The sequence below is a fragment of the Caretta caretta genome, chromosome 26, assembly GCF_965140235.1.
Source record: "Caretta caretta isolate rCarCar2 chromosome 26, rCarCar1.hap1, whole genome shotgun sequence".
NCBI lineage: Eukaryota > Metazoa > Chordata > Testudines > Cheloniidae > Caretta > Caretta caretta.
In genome coordinates, this window is record NC_134231.1 from 14,066,474 (window position 1) to 14,087,310 (window position 20,837).

The following is a 20,837-nucleotide window of genomic DNA, read 5'->3' on the forward strand; positions in this document are numbered from 1 at the left end:
GCTACCTCACTTGCTAAATAATAAATATATTAAACAAAACTGGACCTAATACGGTACCTTGTGGTCCCTGCTATTAACCTTTTGCCATGATGAAAATTGGTCATTTGTTCCTATTCTTTGTTTCCTCTTTTCTAGCCAGTTTTTGATCCACCTCCACAAAAGTTTTCTTCTCACCCCATGATGATGTAGCCTCTTCTGAAGTACTTTGTGAAAGGCCTTTTGAAAATCTAAATACATTACGTCAGTGGTTTTCCTTTACCTGACTTCTAACAGATTATTATTTATATCCCCATAGCGCCTAGTCATGGATCACGGTGCCAGACGCTGGACAAGCACCGAACAAAAAAACAGTCCCTGCTCCGAAGAGCTGACAATCTAAGACAAAATTTCCCTTTACAGAAACCACATTGGTTAGACCCTATCATATCATAATCTTCCACGTGTTTTATTCTTCTAATTTTAGTTATAATTTCAACAAAATTATCAGATACACATGATGTATGGTTCACTGGTCTGTCATTCCCCAGCTCACCTCTACAGCCTTTGTTAAATACAGGTACAGTAGAACCTCAGAGTAACAAACGCAATAGTTACGAACTGACCCGTCAACCACACACCTCATTGGGAACCGGAAGTACGCAATCAGGCAGCAGCAGAGACAAAAAAAAAAAAAAAAAAAAAAAGGCAAATACAGTACAGTACTGTGTTAAACGCAAATTACTAAAAAATAAAAGGAAAGCAGCATTTTTCCTCTGCATAGTAAAGTTTCACAGCTGTATTAAGTTAATGTTCAGTTGTAAACTTTTGAAAGAACTACCAGAACGTTTTCTTCAGAGTAATGAACATTTCAGAGCTCCGAACAACCTCCACTCCCGAGGTGTTTATAACTCTGAGGTTCTACTGTACAGCATTTACCATCCTCCAGTCCTCTGGTACAGTAGTTCTTTTTATGAGCTATCACATATCTTTGCTAGCAGCTCAGGCATTTCATACTTGAACTCCTTCAGACCATATGGCTGGATCATCTGGGCCTGGTGATTTGTTACTTAAAAATATCAGTTTGCTCCAGCACCTCTTCTTCTGACACTTTAATACAGCACCTCATCGAACCACTATACTACTGTGCCAGAATCAGGGCTAGACTCTTGGAATCCTGATCTGCAAGATTATACTGCCGTCTAGCAAACTGTTCGATAATCCACTGGTAAAGTGTGTGTCAAATCCACCTCTAGTGGCTGCTCCCCATAAATGACAATTACTCATGTATGAAGCAGTAGCGCATTGTGCTGGGGATTGGCAGCCCAGAGCTCAAGGCCTAAAATAACCCATGGAGGGGAGCTGTCATAGTTGGCTAGAATATAAGTTGTTTTCCCAGTTTTCTGTTTTAAAAGAAACAGGTTTATAATTGTCACGGTGAGAAGATAAGCTTTAAAAACAGGTTTTATAATTAAAAGAACACTACAATCAGTTAATTAGGGCACGAGGCACAACCAAAGCCAGGTGTTCCGCATATTTTGGTTCCTTTTCATATATTGCAATTGCTGGTGTCACATACTGGCGAGGTGGAAGGTTGAGAGGTGTGCTCGGCCTTCCTCTGCCACTCAAGTCAATGACAGTCTCTGCAGGGGAACTCCATCGTCCCATTGGCCTATGCAAAGTACCACCCCGCTCTGTGCTTCAGCTCCCCCCATTTGTAAATGAGGGATAATAACACCTCCCTACCTCACATGGGTGTTGTGAGGACAAATGCATTAAAAATTGGAAAGCGTTTTGAGATCCACAGATGAAATGCACTATACGAGAGCTATACGCAGTGGTGAGGCCTAGCACAGGGGTGAGGTAATATCTTCACCAGCAGAAGTTGGTCTAATAAAAGAAATTAACTCACCCACCATGTCTATGTAAGAGCTAGGCATTATTATTATTAATTATAATTCTTACACACTGCGCTGAGTTCCCTACACAAATGTCAGAACTAGCATTGGTCAGTATAAGGTAAATATATTGAAAGAAAATTTTAAAAAACGGTTTGTTCTGTATCGTTTATTTCTTGACAAAAAATTGAAATTAAATTTTTCAATAACATTACTTTTTGTTTTGGTGGGAAATGTCCCGCTTTCTCTATTTTTTCTCCTTGTTTTACTCAGGTGAATAAAAGCAGTGTTGTTTTTTAAAGTGAAAGGAAAGGGGATTTTCTCCCACAATCATGAAACAAAGAGTTTTGGATTTTTTGTTTGTTTCAAAATCCTGTCAAAATCTGAAAAAATTAACATGAGTTTTTCCACAAAATGTAACTGAAACCTCAATGAAAAAGTAATTGAAATAATTTCAACCAGTTCTTGTCATAATCAAAATAGACCAATGGCCTAATTCTTCCTACTTCCCCAAATCAGTGGGGACTTTGGCTTTTTCCCCCTCCTTCTCTCTTGTCTTCTCCTCTTTCTACTTTACCATTATCATTCGTTATTTTAATTGGGGTAGCGCCTGTGAGCCAAGGGTGCCAGAACCTATGTAGAAGTGGGGGGGTGTGGGGGGGACAAGGCCAAAATGCCCCCTCCATCTCTGCGCCGGGGTGCTCCAAGGGTGAGCCAGCTGCCCTCTCTTCTGACGCCACAGAAGCCCCTGGTGGGTGAAAGGTGTAATTGCAGCACCTCCCTGACAATGCATTATTCTGAGGGGGGCTGGGGGGAATTTGTGGGGGACATGAATTCTGCACTAATATTTCTTTTGTTAAAAAGATGGGGCATGGCTGTGAGCCCCACTTGCGGGTCAGGAGCCCATTGTGGTAGGCGTTGTACAAACAGAACAAATAGATGGTCCCTGCCCCAAAGAGCTGACAATGTAAATAGAAGAGAAAAGACACAACAGAGGGACAGAGACAGATGGGGGACTACAAGGAAACAATGAGACAATATTGGTCACCACGCTAGGCAGTGGTCTCAGTACTTGTCGGACTTCTAGTCCTTGGTTCGATTTTGACTGAGGAAGCTGAAGAAATAATTTAACTCTTTGTTCTGAAGACCGTGAGCTTCATGGTCATCCCTTCCTCCTGTGGGAGGGATTTCCAGACTGTCGTGCAGACATGCGCCATTCTCCTTCAGAATGTATGGTTCCATAGTTTTGAGGAACTTGGCTCTCAAGAGGAGCAACCATGGAAAAATGGAGGCTCTGTGACGTATCTTGGGCTAATTCCACTGAGGATCTTGAAGAGTAATAAGAGATCTTGACCTATTAGTTCACAGCCATGTCAAAGAGGACCTACCATATCTCTTTCTTTGTCCATTTTACTTCAACAGCCAATACAATCTTAATTAACGACAAACAGCACAGACAAAATTCAAAAGGAAACAATAATTCCCCCAAAAATCTTCTGATCACTTGGGCTCCTACATTAGAAAATCAGACAGTGATCCCCTATTCCTCAAAACAGTGGCAAAATAAAGTAACACCTTGAGTACAGAGGTGCAAGATGCATGCACAGTGAAATACCACAACACAGCATTACAGTGAAAATTGGGGGGACAGACTCCACCATCTGATTGCCTTGACCTTCACCCCTCTGCCCTTTATTCACAATATTGTGATCCAAGAAAAGCTTGAGCTTCCAAATCAAAGCAAACATTTTCTCCCCTGCAGTAGATAAAGGTTTTGAAACGGAAAGTGCTGAGCTAATGAAGCTGGTTGATCGAAAGCTCAGACTCTTTTTGTGTGCACCTGTGTAGCTCAAGCTATATCAAGGAAAACATAGGTCGGGAGAGCGCCCTATAACCCCCATATTCATCATTTATATATAATTGTGATATTTCACATAAAGCATGCCGTGTGAGGTATCGGGGCAAGGTTATGATCTGCTGAAAGCCACTGTTCTATCTAAATATGTTTATTATTAGTGCATATGAAGTTATGAGATTGTGTTGTATCGTTGTCACTAAAATATGCTGTGGGTTTAGGAGGCGCCCAGATACTAGCTCTCCAGAGACAATGACAAGGGAGGTAACCAACATCCGGGTGGGTGCTGAACAAGCATCACCAGCCATTCTCCAGCCAGGGAGCTACAATTCAATGACTCATTGGCACAAGGCCACACCAGAGAAATCGCTCAACCTTGCCTGGGGACATAGCAATGTCCACCAGACATGCCTGCACTTTTGTTCTCCAAGCACATGGGACTAAGGGTATAAAACAGAACACAGGGGCCCCATGCTTAGCCTTTTCTGCTCCCCACACCTATGCTGAAAGCAACAAGGACACTCAGAAGACTGAAGATTCCAAAAGGAGACTGGCCTAGGTTTCAAAGGTGAAACTTGTGTACTATGAACTGCAGTATTCAGTGGGGTGAGAAAAACTGCTTAATCTAGATTTTGGCCAGTCTAATAGGGTTGAGAGTTTAGATTGTGTGCTTATATTTTCTTTTCTTTTGGTAACTAACTCTGACTTTTTGCCTATCATTTATAATCACTTAAAATTTATCTTTTGCAGTCAATAAACTTGTTTTACTGTTTATCTTTACCAATGAGTTTGCCTGAAGTGTTTTGTAAATCTGCTCAGGTTTACAAAGGCTGGTCTATATCCACTTTCCATTGATGAAGTGGTGAACCAATTAATACATCTGCATTGCTCATCTTGAGCAGTGCAAGACAGTACATTCCTGAGCTACAAGGATGGGAGCTGGAGGGGATTTGCTTTATGCCTTTCTCGGAGTGATTCATGACCGGCTCCGGGAGCATTCATGCACTCTAGCTGGGAGTGGGGCTCCACATGCTGTTGTGCTGAGTGATCACAGCACCTGGAGGGGTTTGCTGCTTGTCACTAGAAAAGCATTCTGAGAGAGAGCCCAGGCTGCAGAGTGAAGGGGGCACAGTGGTCCCATAGTCCCAGGCTGCATCCCGGGGATCCTGTCACAGTAGTTTTTATTTAAATGTGACGGATGCTTGGGATTCTTCCCGTCTTTATCAGTTACTGATGCAAATGTAACTATCAGTGTTTGGCAGAAGAAAGCAGAAGCCACAGGTGAAAATGTACATGGAATACGGAACACTGAAACAATCTTCAAAGATGACTCACATTTTCTTCCCAAAATTATTTCCGTCAATGAATGACGTTTATCACAGAGATCCATCTCATTGGAACAAACCATCAAGGAAAGTGGTCGATTCGCCATTTTGTGATGTCCTTAAATCAGTGGGTGCCTTTCTGGAAGATGCTTTAGCCAGATACAAGCCACTGGGCCCAGTGCAGGGGTAACTGGGTGAAATTCTATAGCCTGGGCTATTCAGGAGGTCAGGCTATGATGTCATGGTCCCTTCTGGCCTCAAAATCTATTAATCTGAATCTTCTAGATGCTAACAAAAGGTCCAACATACTAACATTACATGAGAAGAACACAGGAATTATCAGACTGGATCAGACCCAAGATCCATCTAGTGCAGTATTCTGCCTCTGACACTCTGGCACTAGATCTTACAGACAAAGGTGCGGGGACAACCTGGTGCCTGGAAAAGTTGCTTCCCAACCCCTATTAGGGTTTAAATTCCTTCTAAAACTCTTGTTGTTGTTTGTCATCCTTCCTACTATAACTCTGAATCCTCTCAGTATCCATAGAAATGGCCATTTAAAAAATCCTATTAACTCTTGACCTCTGTGGTATCTTGTGGCAGTGAGTTCCACAAGTCTAATTTTGCATTGTGTGGAAAAAGTATTTCCTTTAACCAGTTCTGAACTAGACAGCTTTCCATTTCATTGACCATCCCCTTGTTCTTGTTTTATGAGACAGGGAGATCTGGAGCATTCGATCTTCCTTCACTAGATCTGCCATTATTTTGTATGTCTTTATCAGGTCTCTTCTTCTGTGCTTTCTCTCTAATGTTAACATTCCCAATAATTTTCAGCATTCTTCAATAAGGTGGTTTTCCCATGATTTAATTTCCCAGATATATATGTTGCAAAGTGAAGGTCCATTAAAACACTGGAACAACTTAACAAGGCCTGTGATGGATTCTCCATCTCCGGAAATTTTAAATCAAGATGGGGTGTTCTTTTCAAAGATCTGCTCTAGTTCAAACAGGGATTAATTCCGGGAAGTCCTACAACCTGTGTTAGACAGGAGGTCAGACTTAATACTCATAATGATCCTTTCTGGTCTTAAAAGTACTTCCAAATGTACTGGGAAGCCCAATCCTTGGCAGATGCTGGTTGTATTATAGCTTCCACTGATAGATATCCAAAGTTTATTTCTCTTGTATACTTCGGGAATATTTGTTTCGTTTAGCACGTCAATAAAATACTGTTGAATTGCATTGTTTGGAATCTCTCTCTCTTTCCAAGTCAGAATAGTGACCCTTCCTGTCCCTTCTCCATGGAGTGGGTACTCCAGACCCACAATTCTGAAAGTCTTGAAGTCACATGGCTCATAGATGCTGGGGAGAAGGTGTCATGTTTACAGGTTTTTCCCTTCCTGAGGTGTGAATCTGCTACTTGCTGCATGTCTGAAACAGGGAAGCAACTAACATGCTTCCATTCGTCCATCTCTGATCTGCCTGCAGATGGAAACTGTAGTCCTACTGCCCTCCATTGTACTCCACCCTGGAGAGGACAGCCTGCATCAGGTATGTCCCCAGAATCTGGCTGTTAGAAGCTGGAATTGCAGAGATTGCCTGGATTTGGGTTGGAACAGGTGTCCTCAAGCAAGCAGTGACGTGGAAACCTCTGGGGCTGCATGAAGCATGCCAGAGCTTGCAGAAATAGTCATTCCCAAACGCTGCAAACAGGGCAGAGATCCAGAGCCAACGCATTGTAGCACCCTGGAGGAAAGCAGTGCAAGCAGGCTTCTGGCAGCTGGCTTACTCGCTGTATCCCTGCTGGGACCATGCCTGAAACAGGCTCCAGAGACATCCCAGAACATACGTGGCACTTCCCCAGGAGTGTTGGAGACATTAGGCTGGCCTCCTACACTGCAGTGCTCAGAGTGGGATGAAACAAGCCAGGGAATTCCTGGGACTCACAGCCAGGTCTGAGCGGGGAAGCGGAGCCCAGAGGAGATGGCAAAGTCCGAAGGGAAGTGCAGCTATTTCAGCACCACCAAACCCAGCCATTCACAAATCATCTGTCAGGAGCAAGGGCCAGCAGCTAGCCTGGTTCCCTGCTCGCTTAACCCCCCAGACAGTCTAATGAGGGCAGCTGGCCCCAATTTGGCCACCTGAGTGGCCCAACCTCCCGACTGGCTGAAGGGATCAGCAGACCTGGTCTTGAGGCGAGCATCACAGTGCTGGCTGCTCAAATCATTTGCCCATGGCTGTGACAGCTTCTGTGCCTGCTTGTGCCCAGGCCTGCACCTGCTTTTTGCAGCCTTGGACCCAGCCCTGCTCCTGCCTGCCTCACTCCAGGTAACCCAGCTCTGGTTCCTGATTTCTGCCTCCAATTCTCACCTGGGCTCCAATTCCAGACGGCTGATTCATGCTCCAACCACTAGGCAAGACTGCCCATTTCTCAGTCCTTGCAACTCCCCCTGCCCCCGCCCCAAAAGATTGGATTAAAAATCATGAGATTTTTTTAAAAAGTCCAATTGTGGGTTGTTTTAATTTGCCCTCTAGTTTCTGAGCCTTTAGGGCGCGCTCTGGGTCATGTTTTCAAGCTTTGTTCTGCCAACACATGGCCCAGAAAGTTTTGTATTAAATGAAGGCTGAGAGTCTCACTTAAGCACCTGAACCCAGGAAATGCGGCTTTTAGCGAAACAGCCCGTATCGTGGGGCTCAGGTACAAACGTGAGTTGGCAACGCTGAGTGATTCGGCTCTTTCAGTATCCTTGCCATTTCACGCTGCCTTCTTCTCCAAGCCTGTACCTGAATTACTGTATAAAGAAAAGGAGGACTTGTGGCACCTTAGAGAATAACAAATCTATTAGACTCTAAGGTACCACAAGTCCTCCTTTTCTTTTTACGGATACAGACTAACACGGCTGCTGCTCTGAAACCCATGAATTACTGCAGGCTCCAGATATTTACAGCACTCCGCTCTCTCAAGCTCACCATGGAGAAGCGGCCACTGATCCAGAATGAAGGGTTGTAACTCATTTTCCTTTACGAACCACATTTTGTCCCCCAATCTAAAATTCACACCACGCTCAGAAAAAATTTAAAAGCAATATTGCCCTCAAAATGTGCGTGTAAGGTCTATGGGCAGTGTTTCTTTATACTACATGTGACAAAAGAGAAGTTATGAGACATGAACAATTATCGGTGTTCGTTAAATCTACACATGTTTTCTGCTATGTAGCATGAACCGAAAGTATAATTTACTGGACTCCTCAAGCTGAGATCTGATGCTCAAAACCAGCACATTCTAATTTTAAAAGTGATTACCTTTTAAGTAATAACATGCCAGTGGCTTTCGCATTTAAAAACATAAGTCTCTAGAGATAGACGTCAGCATATAACCCAATCAGCTTTGGAGAAATCTTCCACCAAAATGGAAGCTGATCGGAAAAGCTGATCGGCAATTGAAGCAGATGAGAAAAAGAAGAGATCAGCCCACATAGGAGGTGCCCTGGGCGGATCTTTTTGCCAGAACCTAGCTTGAGAACAGAGAGATGATGAGAATTCAGATTCCATGGGGTGGATTCAGTTGGTTGAGATGTGCAGCACGGACGCAAATGCTGAACTTCACCATCAGGGTTTAAGTTATTAAATGCTAAAACAGGTTGGTACTCGGAGCTACCCTAAGGTCCGGGGAGCTCTGATCCTGCGGAAGTTCACAGGGGTGCTGAGAGTTTTCCTGACCTCTGGTTCAGCTACAGTGTGCTCTGTTACACCTGCTAGCACCCCTCCTAGGCACAGTAAGGCCCTGGGAGTGGCACACTTCTGCTGGGGACTGTCTAACACCCCCCCGGAAAGCGGAGGGGGGTGAGGACCCCCCCAGTGACATTTCAGATGCACTTCTCCAGGCTTCTGGCTGACAGACACGCAGATTTCAGAGTAGCAGCCGTGTTAGTCTGTATTCGCAAAAAGAAAAGGAGGACTTGTGGCACCTTAGAGACTAACCAATTATTTGAGCATGAGCTTTCGTGAGCTACAGCTCACTTCATCGGATGCAATAACAGAGGGCATCAGGTCCTCCGTGCACAGAGCAGTACTTGGAAGTTGGACAGTGGGAAGTCTTAGGGGTGCACATTCATAGATTCCAAGGCCAGAAGGGACCAGTGTGATCAGCTCGTCTGACCTCCTGTCTAGCACGGGCCAGAGACCTTCCCCCAAACATTTCCTAGAACAGACCCTTTAGAAAGTCAAAGAAGCACTTGGAGAACCCTAGGCCTAACCTGGCGAGCTTTGTCTGGGACAAGTCTCCATCGCAGCATTTCTGGTCAGTAACCCACCTGTTACACCAGCAGCTGCATTTCCTGGCTTACACATGTCCTAATTTCAAAGGGATTTGTTCCCCTTTCCTTGTCATTTAACCCAATGGCGCCCAAGCCACGGCCACATTTTGCCCCTCTGCCCCCACATTTGCAGGTGCCAGTGTGCCCTTTGGGAAGCGTTGCCCTGAACCACCACTTCTAGATGTCGGGAAAGAGGAGTGAGGCAGGAGACGCCCCAAATCCTGACTACACAGCAGAGCCAAGCACAGAGCCCTCACGCTGCCAGGCCGTGAACGAGACGCCCCTGGGAAAGTTTCCTATCTGTTCCTCCAGAGATGGCCTGCCCTGATTCTCTCACCGAATGGAGCAGGAGCTGCTCTGCAGTCAGGGGGGGTTCATGCTTTGGCCAAGGCAATCATCAGCTCATGATTGTGACACGTTCCTGGACAGGCTGGGCTTCCTCCCTCTCCTGGGCTCCTCTCTGATCTTTTTTTTCGGGGGCGGGGGAGGTTGGGGGGGAAGAATCATATTTTTTTAGCTGTTGTTTGTCTCAGCCGCATCCAAACCCGAAGGCTGAAGCCATCGAGAGAAAGCATTTGGCATTAGTGCTGGTGTCAGGAGCTGCTTGTGATTGACAAATGGGGGGGTCCCCGTGGAGCTCATTAAACTCGACCTCAGCCCTCCCCCCGGGAGGCCTCAACACAAGACTGATCAGCTTGAGTTTAGACCCCTGTTCCTCTGCCATTAGAATGCGCTGGCTTCTCTGCTGATGCGTTGACTGGGCCGGGGTTTTCAGCAGCATTAATTCCGTTTGGAGGCACAGATGCTTTTCCTGCTAATGACGGGCCGCGGCGCAGGGCTAGCGGGAAGGTGGGTCAGCCGGTGCTGGAGGACCCCCCAGGCACCTGACAGCGTGATTATTCATGAAGGCCTTCCTGCTTGCAGACACTTGCCAGCCTCCGCTCCGCTCCCGTCTCCAGTGACAGTTGTTTCCTCTGGCTTGCTTGGGCAGTCCTGGAAGACAAGGTTGCTGCATCAAAGTGAAACTTGTTTTCTTCAGAGCCTCCAACTTGCCGGAGCTGCCCAGATGGATCAAACACTGAGCAGGCCCAACGCCTGATGTTGGGGCTGGTAGGAGAGGGAGTGATGGGGCAAATGACAGGGGAAAAGAGCTGGGGACATGCCTAAAGATGGGGATGTGCAAACGGGCTGGATAGAGGCTGTGGCCACAGAGAGAGGAGCCCGTCGCCCATTTCCAGAACTGAGAGCAGCCAGCTGAAGCCCAGGCAGACAAGGTGTGGGCAAAGGCAGCCCGGGAGCCTCAAGGAGAGGAAGTTTCCATTCACCCCTCGGCTGGCTGTTCAGCCAGCTGCTCCAGGGTACCAGAGAGAACTGAAGTAGAAAACACAGATGCATGCACATGCGTGCCCACAAAGTCCCACACACGTGTACGCACACATGCAAAATAATGCACACACCCCTGCACACCAATTCACATGCACACACGCCATGGCACATGGACACACCGGCACGCCAGGGTGCCCATACATGCACACGGGCACTCACAAATGCACACCCTCCTACACATGTATGCACACCACATGTACAAGTCAGTTGAGTTTGGAAGGGAGTGTGAGAAACAGGGGGCAAGGGGGGACAGAAGGCATGTGGCAATTGGGTCCGGGTTTCAGACAGGCCCTGGGGGCTCTGTGGGGAGTAATAAGCAGAATGTGGAGGGGGAGCATTGCTCAATCTGCTTGTACTGAGGCAGGCAGGTGAGGAAGGGACACAGCAAAGACATGGCTGGAATCAGTCAGTTGCCTCCATGGGCCTCTTCTCTGGCATATGGGGCACTGGTCAGTTTTAGGTGTGCAGCAGAAATTACCATATGTAAATGATTCATTAGCACATGAATTGGGACAGGTAGCTTCATGGCCTTGCAGCCATGCGCATGCTGTGCCTACAATCTCCCAAGCCGCCTCTGCTATTGTAGATGCATTCCTGGGTGCCCCCAGATTCACTGCCAAAGCAGTGTCCACACATCTTCCGGGGCTGAGCGTGTGGAAAGCCCATTCCCAAGCACAGCAGGGGTTGCTTCCCATCTATTCAGGTGAATGACGGCTAGATAAAGCCTTGTCTGTACTGGGATTGCTTGCACTGGGGTCGCTGAACCAAAGTCAGTGTAAATCCCTAAGGAAGACACACTGCTGCAATGTTGTAATTACGAGACCATGCTTTTAGCGGCAGATCTCAGATCACTGTACAGAGGAGCTCCGTATCATTTTTGCCATTTTACAGATTTGGGAACTGAGGCATAGAGAGGAGCTGTGTCTAGCCCCCGGTGACCCAGCAGGCCAGTGGCAGAGCTAGGAGCGGAACTGGAAGGTGCATGTCCTGGGCCCCCGTCCCATATAGCATCCACACCAGAGCAGTTCTCTCTGGCTTCAAACTAGGGTAGACAGCCCTATTGCAGGTCCCTTTTAATGCCAGTCCCGCATGTCTACATTCAGGGTCAGCATTGGGGTAGCTACATCAGTGCAAAACCTCCCCACGCAGATGATGTCTCAGTCCACGTTTGGGGCAGCTGAAGAAGAGAAATCGCTGCGATCCTCCAGACAGCACCAGGGATGCTGTCAGAGCCTCCTTCAAATGCCAACAGCTACCGCATGGCATGGCTAAACCTGCTCAGAGGAGGAAGATACAGGGAAGAGTCTGCGAGGAAATCCCCTTCCTCCACCCTTCGCTTGCAGCCCCTCGAAGGAAGCGCTCTGACTCAGGGAAGCCTCTCCCACTCGTCCATCAGTGGAGACAGATGCTCAGGGATAAGCAGGCCTTGATACTTACCTGGCAGGGGAGATACCATGATCACGAAGGTGGTTTTCCCAGGGTGAGGCTCATCCGTTGCACTGCGGGTGTGCTGACCCCTGCGATTTCCCCCAATTTGGGAAACTCGACTTGATTTCATACGCTGGCCTGGGAACAAAAGCTCTTGCACTCCCTCTAGATGTGAAGTGGGGGAACTGAGGGAGTCTCCTACCTGCTGCCTACATGGCTCTCTGGCACCCCTTGTGGGCCAATGGGGAAAACAGGGGTTCCTGTGCCTTGCGGGCAGGCGGGATTTGCATATACCCCATGGGACTTGCATAATGTACCCCAAACTGCACAGTCCAGACCCACCTCCAGGCCCAAGAGCTCAGGCTCCAGGCCTGCTGCATCCAGCTCGTGCCCCGGCAGTAGGGGCTCTGCCAGCATGCCATTCCCATCTTCCCATGAGAGGAGAGCTGCAAGTAAAGGTAGGATTTTCTGCCAGTCAGGGCTCTGGCAGTGAACCAGCCAGCTCTTCCACTGGCCCAGCAGCAGAGCTGGGAAGGCTGGCCGCGCGGAGTGGAAGACACACACCGGCAGTACAACCAAATGTACACTTCCACTTTAATAGACCCCTACGGACAGTTTCTGGCAGCGCCTGCAGGGACGGGCACGAGGGCTCCTTGCTTCCTTCCTTAATACTGTGTGAATAAACCGCACCCCACAGCAGCTGTCTCCGATTGTTCTGAAGCCACCACTGTCCCAGCGGGAGGAGGAGGCACTGCATTGGGAACCTCAGTCCCATTTCCGAACTTGTCAGCAGAAAGAACAAGTCTTTTCATGCAGCCATCAGAGCCGGCTTGTCTAGCAAGGACTATGGCCTGGAGATGTCCCCAAGCACCCCTGCCCTTTAGAGAACTTAGTGTTTCTTCTAGCCCCTCCTGCATAGAAAGGGGGTTAGTTCGCCTGCTTTGGAACCACTCCTTCCCGTGAAGGGCTCTTTGCTGAGCAAGGAAGGGGTGGGCAGTCAACAGGCAGTGGACAGGCCAGGGAGGAGTGGGCAGTTTGGGGGCAGGTCCAGGATGATACTTCCAAAGACGCCATCCCCTCCAAGGACCAAGGCATGGCATGGAGGCATAGGTCCTGGTCCTGCACAGAGAGGTCCTGTGCCTCCTAAGGCTTGCGTGGGATGCTTGGCTTATGACCCGACTCCCCAGTGGACCGAAGTAGACCTTTGGAACACAAAACCAGAAACATGTACTACATCAATCACCCATCCTTCCCCTTCAAAGCAATTGGTAAGCCAGGCACGAGGCAAGACTTAAAGGTATTCAACCTGTCACAGCCTCTGCAAGAGCAAGGGGAGGATTTGAACTCAGGACCTTCAGCATCCAGAGCAAGGGTGAAACCTCAGCACCAGAAAGTTGCTTCCTATCTAGCCCTTCCCATCTCCTATGGAGGAGCTTGTGCATTTCTAGGCAGGCAGAATTAATTCCCCAGTGAATGGTATAATTTCGCTCAAGGCGCACGTGCCATCTCTAATACTCAAGCCAGACTCACTCACAGACACTGGTATTCGGAAAACAGACACCAGGGAAGCACAGGATCTTTGGGGATCCGGCCTTCATGGCACTCACCATGAGCCCTTGAACAAGGTATGGAACAACCCCACCGCCATCATTAGCATTTGAGCCCAAAGCCTCCAGCTTTGTAACACGGCTTCTGCTGCTAAAGCAGCAAGCTTAGCTAGATCAGCTAGCAGCGGGAGAAAGCTTTACTCCTCCCCCAGTGGCTCTGCTCCAGAGGTTCTTGTGCTGTTCCAGGAGACGGGAGAGCTTTTGCTCGTAGTGATGATCTCAAAAAGGGATGTTGGCGGTTGGGGCCTCATGCTGACCTGGGCGGGGCGGAGCCCAGCTCCAGCGCTCCCTTGCCATGACAACTCCTCTGGCAGTATGGGATGCACAGTATGCCGCAGTGAGACACTGGCATATACAGGGCTAGAATATTGGGGGTTGGGGGAGGGCTGACGTGATGCCCAAATCCAGCTATACTGCCCAAGCCACCGGTGAGAAACAGCAATTTTCAGCAGTTTATAACTTGGACAAATCTGAAGGGAGTTTCATGAGGCTAGCAGAATGTACCTCCCTAGCCCCAGGGCATCCCCACTGAAGGTCAAAGGCCTGCTGCCAACAACAGAGCTGTACAACCTTTTCATAGATTTTTTTTAAAGTTGCAATAGTCTTGTATAACGAAAAGTGTTAGGTAGCTAAATATAGGGGCTGCTGCCAGCTCCTCTTGTGTCTGTGAAGAGACTCTCACGTCACTGGCACTAAATAATAATAATTAATAGGTACTCACCATGCCAGGCTTAATTAAGTTTCCCAATTCCTTATGAAACCCCCTGCATGGCATTATTGTGGCACTGTTGCCACCTAGTGACTACTCTGAACATTGCAACGTTCAAATGTTTAATACATAGCTATTATATAGTGCTTGGCATAAAGCAGGGGTCGGCAACCTTTCGGAAGTGGTTTGCCACGTCTTCATTTATTCACTGCGTTTTAAGGTTTCGCGTGCCAGCCATACATTTTAACATTTTTAGAAGGTCTCTTTCTATAAGTCTATAAAAAATAACTAAACTATTGTTGTATGTAAATAAGGTTTTTAAAATGTTTAAGAAGCTTCATTTAACATTAAATTAAAATGCATAGCCCCCCGGACCGGTGGCCAGGACCTGGGCAGTGTGAGTGCCACTGAAAGTCAGCTCACGTGCTGCGTTTGGCACGCGTGCCATCGGTTGCCTACCCCTGGCATAAATAGACATCAGAACACTTTCGAAAGGTCAGTATCATTATCCCCATTTTACATATGGGGAAACTGAGGCATGGGATAGTGAAGTGCCATGTCTAAGGTTACCCAGTAGCAAGGCCAGGAACAGTTCCCGAGTCCCAGGTCACTGCTGTAACCACTAAGCACCACTGTGGTAGCAAAGGAATGATAAACAAATGATGCAAATACATATATTATATTATTATTATTTATTATTTGAACCCCATTGTTCTAGCTGGTTACAAACCCAGAACAAAGAGACGGTCCCCTGGGACTAATGTTTAGAGCCAAAGTTTATGAAAAGTCCAAAGGGGTACTGTCAAAACAGAATACATTGAATAGAGAGAAGAAAACAAGGCTGGGGGAAGGGAAATGGTTGGATGTGAAAGCATCTTGATTTCTTGCCAGTACTATGTTTCCCCACATTGTCTCTACAGCAGACAGTTACATGCCCCTTGGACAGCAGCGGGTTAGGACATTAACACAAAAAGAGAATCAGCTGTGAAACAAAGCGAGACATGAGCAGGGTCACAAGGCCCAAACATTCAAAAATCATGAGTTAGGCCCCAAAACTCATGAGATTGACTTAAAATAACATTCTGATTATTTGCTTTCTGGTTTTTGAACCTTCAGATTCACATTTTCAAGTTTTTCTCTGCCACCACAGGGGATAGAAGCTTACTTCTTATTTAAATGAAGGCTGAGATTCTCAGGTGATCACCTGACTCTAGGAGCTAGGGCTTTAAGAGAAACACAAGATATTTCAAGGTTCATGATCAAATCATGAGCTTGTGACACAGCAAGGAGCGTTCTCTAAGCAAGGGCTGGTCCATGGGGAAGTTATTCCAGAACAAAGTGGGGGGTGTGAATTTAAAGTGCAAAGAGCTATTCCAGAATAGCTCCTTGTTGGATGTTCATATTCCAGAATAAGAGGTTCACACTGGGAGGTATTGCAGAATAGTGTACTCCACACTAGCTATTCAGGTCAATTTCCCCTTGCAAACATTCCCTAAATGGGGAACGCTGAACACCTGGGTCAGAGTGGCCACTGGGTCAGAGCGGCCACTGGGTCAGAGCATGATCTTTAATTGCATTGAGCTCATAGTCCGGTGCAGTGGATGAGGGGAGGCGACTGTGAGGTAGGAGGTTGGAGCAAACAGAGGATCAGCTGAGGACAGAGATAGACCAGTCAAACCGTAGAAGATATTATCAGTGTCCATGCTCCTGCAATTGCCCTGCAGCTTCAATTTTTGGTTGGCTGGCTCCTCTGTGCTGAGGTGGGAAGAAATGCTGCAGGGGTCCCAGCACCTCCAGAGGAGGGGTCTCCCCCACACAGTTCTTCTGGGTAGGATGGGTGGCCCTGACTGGGCCCCATTTTACCCTGCAATGCAGTAGCACTTGCTTAAGCTGCTCTGACAGCTTCAGTTTCTGGCTGGCTCCTCCCTGCGGTTTATTTCTCCTAGCCCACGTGGCTGGGGAGAATGGAAGCCCTGCAGGGCTCCCGATACCCCCAGGAAGAGGGTCAATGAGATTCCTATGTCTACACCAAATCCCACACCAGACTGTGAATCTGACTCAGGTTTGAGTCCAAGTTCCCCTTCTGTCCGCACACAAATCAGTCTGACTCAGGTCAGCAAGCACTCAGGACCTGGGTCCTAGGATGCTGCTACGGGGCTGAGTCAGAGCCTGATTCCTGCTATAAGTTGGGTCCAAGCCCTGCCATTTTGCAGTCTGGACGCAGCTCAAGCTGCAGACTTGAGTCAGAGGGTCTGTGTAGTGCACTACGGTTGAGTTAACACGGCCGTGAGACCTGGGTCCAGCAATGTAAGCCCAGGTTTACAATGCAGCATGGACGCTCAAGCGTGAGCTTGGAAACACGGAGTCCCCAGACCCGGGTTTACGATGCAATGTAGACATGCCCCAAGAAGCCAGCCGCAGGCAACAGTGACCCCACTCCGTTTCCAAATAGTGATTTCAGAACCCAACACACAAAACCCTAAATAACAAAAGTGATTATAACCAGACTTGCCAGCAGTTCTCATTTGGCCAGGACTTCCCCTTATGTCCGTCCAAAATTGTTTCATCCTGAGAGGACACCCCGGTGCCACTTTGGGAGTACACCGGGGTCTGAGAGGGCAGCTGGGGCAGTGTGCTGGGGTGGTAGGGGAGCTGGGGCTGACTGGTGTTAGCCAGGTGGGTGGGGGAGCCTGAAAGGAAGCTAACTGGGTGCGTGGTGGGTTACAGAAAGTGTTTGCTGGGAGGACACTGGTGCTACGGCTGCATCCCTTACCTGGGAAAGGTAGTGGTGTTCCTACTGCGGCTGCTCCTCCCAGCCTGGGATTCAGAGAAGTTGCCGGGCTTTCTTTTCAGCAGCCCCATGCAGACTGAAGGTGTGACTGTAGTCCTGTGGCCCAGCTGATACTAAAAGAAACCAGGCAAATGCATGTAATAAATAACCACAGCTTCCAGCAGTCACAGGTAAGCTAGGGCAATGCAACCTAGTTTGGATCCCTTGGCTGGGGTCAATGCCCTGCTTTGGCGGCTCCGAGGTTCCTCGCTCTCCGCTCTCATTTCCCATCCAGAAAAGCAACTAATGGCTAAGGAAAGTCCAGCAGGGCTAGTCTGCAGGCATGTAGGCGCCAGGAGACAGCAAGCTGCTTATGAGCTAAGTCTGCTTCCTTCTTCCCGCCTGTCAAACAACGAGGAGTCCTGCCTAGATGGCCACATGCTAGTTCCCCAGCTGGAACTATGTGTCTGCCCGAGGCTGGGGCAAAGACGTGACTCCACGTAGCAGAACTGCCAGCCCCAGGAGTCAGCCCCTGAAAAACATAAGGGTTTTTTTTAAAGTTATATATTTTTTGGGTTGTTTTTTAATTTTTTTTAACTCTCCCCCCTGGATCCCCACCTCACCCTGGTGTGTGGGATGAGCAATTTTGCCAACTCTCCCAAACATATTCAGTGTGGGGATACTGCCTCTCCCAGCTGCCTGATAGCCTGGAGCTTCCAGCAGCTCACCAACCCCAACATGCTAATTCATCCCCCAGTACCCACATCAATTATGACCATCTCTCAGCCTCACCTCAGGTAGGGGTGTTGGGGGTGTCTGGGGGATGTTGTGGGGGTGTAGGAGTGAGGTGTCTGGAGACACTGTAGAGGTATAGGGAGTGGGGTGTTGGGGAGTGTCTGCCGGGGGATGTTGCAGGGGTGTAGGAATGAGATGTCTGGGGACGGTGTAGTCGGTGTGGTGTTTGGGGTGTCTGTGGGGATGTTGCAGGGGTGTCTGGGGACATAGGAATGAGGTGTCTGGGGACATAGGGGCTGTGGTGTTGGGGGATGTTGTGGGAGTGTAGGGGGTATCTGGGGAGATGTTGTGGGGGTGTCTGGGGGTGTAGGAATGAGGTGTCTGGGGACAGTTGGGGGTGTCTGTGGGGGGCCAGTGGGATGTTGTGGGGATGTAGGAATTAGGTATCTGGGGACGGTGTAGGGGGTGTCTGGGGGGGACGGGGATGTTGTGGAGGTGGAGGTGTCTCTGGGGGGACAGAGGGATGTTGGGGGGGTGTCTGTGGCGATGTAGGAATGAGGTGTCTGGGGACGGTGTTGAGGGTGTGGTATTGGGCAATGTTGTGGGAGTGTACAGGGTGTCTGTGGGGGGACGGGGATGTTGCGGGGGTGTAGGAATGAGGTGTCTGGGGACGGGGTAGGGGGTGTCTGTTGGGGGGCAGGAGGATGTTGCGGGGTGTCTGTGAGGGGGCAGGGGAGGTTGGGGGGTGTCTGTGGGGAGGTGTTGGGGGGCAGGGGGAGGTTGGGGTGTCTGTGGGGAGGTGTTGGGGGGCAGGGGGAGGATGGGGGGTGTCTGTGGGGAGGTGTTGGGGGGGCGGGGGGTGTCTGTGGGGAGCTGGGGGGCCCATGGGGATGTTGGGGGGTGTCTGTCGGGAGCTGCTGGAGCCCAGGGGGAGGTTGGGGGGTGTCTGTGGGGGGCAGGGGGTGTTGGGGGGTGTCTGTGGGGGGCCGGGGGATGTTGGGGGGTGTCTGTGGGGAGCTGCTGGGGCCCAGGGGGAGGTTGGGGGTGTCTGTGGGGAGCTGGGGATGTTGGGGGGTGTCTGTGGGGAGGTGTTGGGGGGCACGGGGATGTTGGGGGGTGTCTGTGGGGAGGTGTTGGGGGGCAGGGGGATGTTGGGGGGTGTCTGTGGGGAGCTGCTGGGGCCCAGGGGGAGGTTGGGGGGTGTCTGTGGGGGGCAGGGGTATGTTGGGGGGTGTCTGTGGGGAGGTGTTGGGGGGCATGGGGATGTTGGGGGGTGTCTGTGGGGAGCTGCTGGGGCCCAGGAGGAGGTTGGGGGGTGTCTGTGGGGGGCAGGGGGTGTTGGGGGTGTCTGTGGGGGGCCGGGGGATGTTGGGGGGTGTCTGTGGGGAGGTGTTGGGGGCACGGGGATGTTGGGGGGTGTCTGTGGGGAGCTGCTGGGGCCCAGGGGGAGGTTGGGGGTGTCTGTGGGGAGCTGGGGATGTTGGGGGGTGTCTGTGGGGAGGTGTTGGGGGGGAGGGGGATGTTGGGGGGTGTCTGTGGGGAGGTGTTGGGGGGCAGGGGGATGTTGGGGGGTGTCTGTGGGGAGCTGCTGGGGCCCAGGGGGAGGTTGGGGGGTGTCTGTGGGGGGCAGGGGGATGTTGGGGGGTGTCTGTGGGGAGGTGTTGGGGGGCACGGGGATGTTGGGGGGTGTCTGTGGGGAGCTGGGGATGTTGGGGGGTGTCTGTGGGGAGGTGTTGGGGGGCAAGGGGAGGATGGGGGGTGTCTGTGGGGAGCTGCTGGGGCCCAGGGGGAGGTTGGGGGTGTCTGTGGGGAGCTGGGGATGTTGGGGGGTGTCTGTGGGGAGGTGTTGGGGGGCACGAGGATGTTGGGGGGTGTCTGTGGGGAGCTGCTGGGGCCCAGGGGGAGGTTGGGGGTGTCTGTGGGGAGCTGGGGATGTTGGGGGGTGTCTGTGGGGAGGTGTTGGGGGGCAAGGGGAGGATGGGGGGGTGTCTGTGGGGAGCTGCTGGGGCCCAGGGGGAGGTTGGGGGGTGTCTGTGGGGGGCAGGGGGATGTTGGGGGGTGTCTGTGGGGAGGTGTTGGGGGGCAGGGGGATGTTGGGGGGTGTCTGTGGGGAGCTGCTGGGGCCCAGGGGGAGGTTGGGGGTGTCTGTGGGGAGCTGGGGATGTTGGGGGGTGTCTGTGGGGAGGTGTTGGGGGGCACGGGGATGTTGGGGGGTGTCTGTGGGGAGCTGCTGGGGCCCAGGGGGAGGTTGGGGGGTGTCTGTGGGGAGCTGGGGATGTTGGGGGGTGTCTGTGGGGAGGTGTTGGGGGGCACGGGGATGTTGGGGGGTGTCTGTGGGGAGCTGCTGGGGCCCAGGGGGAGGTTGGGGGTGTCTGTGGGGAGCTGGGGATGTTGGGGGGTGTCTGTGGGGAGGTGTTGGGGGGCAAGGGGAGGATGGGGGGGTGTCTGTGGGGAGCTGCTGGGGCCCAGGGGGAGGTTGGGGGGTGTCTGTGGGGGGCAGGGAGATGTTGGGGGGTGTCTGTGGGGAGGTGTTGGGGGGCACGGGGATGTTGGGGGGTGTCTGTGGGGAGCTGGGGATGTTGGGGGGTGTCTGTGGGGAGGTGTTGGGGGGCAAGGGGAGGATGGGGGGTGTCTGTGGGGAGCTGCTGGGGCCCAGGGGGAGGTTGGGGGTGTCTGTGGGGAGCTGGGGATGTTGGGGGGTGTCTGTGGGGAGATGTTGGGGGGCACGGGGATGTTGGGGGGTGTCTGTGGGGAGCTGCTGGGGCCCAGGGGGAGGTTGGGGGTGTCTGTGGGGAGCTGGGGATGTTGGGGGGTGTCTGTGGGGAGGTGTTG

General features: G+C 50.6%; 1 pseudogene; it reads left to right on the forward strand.

The window, feature by feature from the left end:
* Positions 1 to 12,185: 12,185 nt before the first annotated feature.
* On the forward strand, positions 12,186 to 12,316 carry LOC125626551 (U1 spliceosomal RNA; annotated as a pseudogene).
* The last annotated feature ends 8,521 nt before the right edge of the window (positions 12,317 to 20,837 follow it).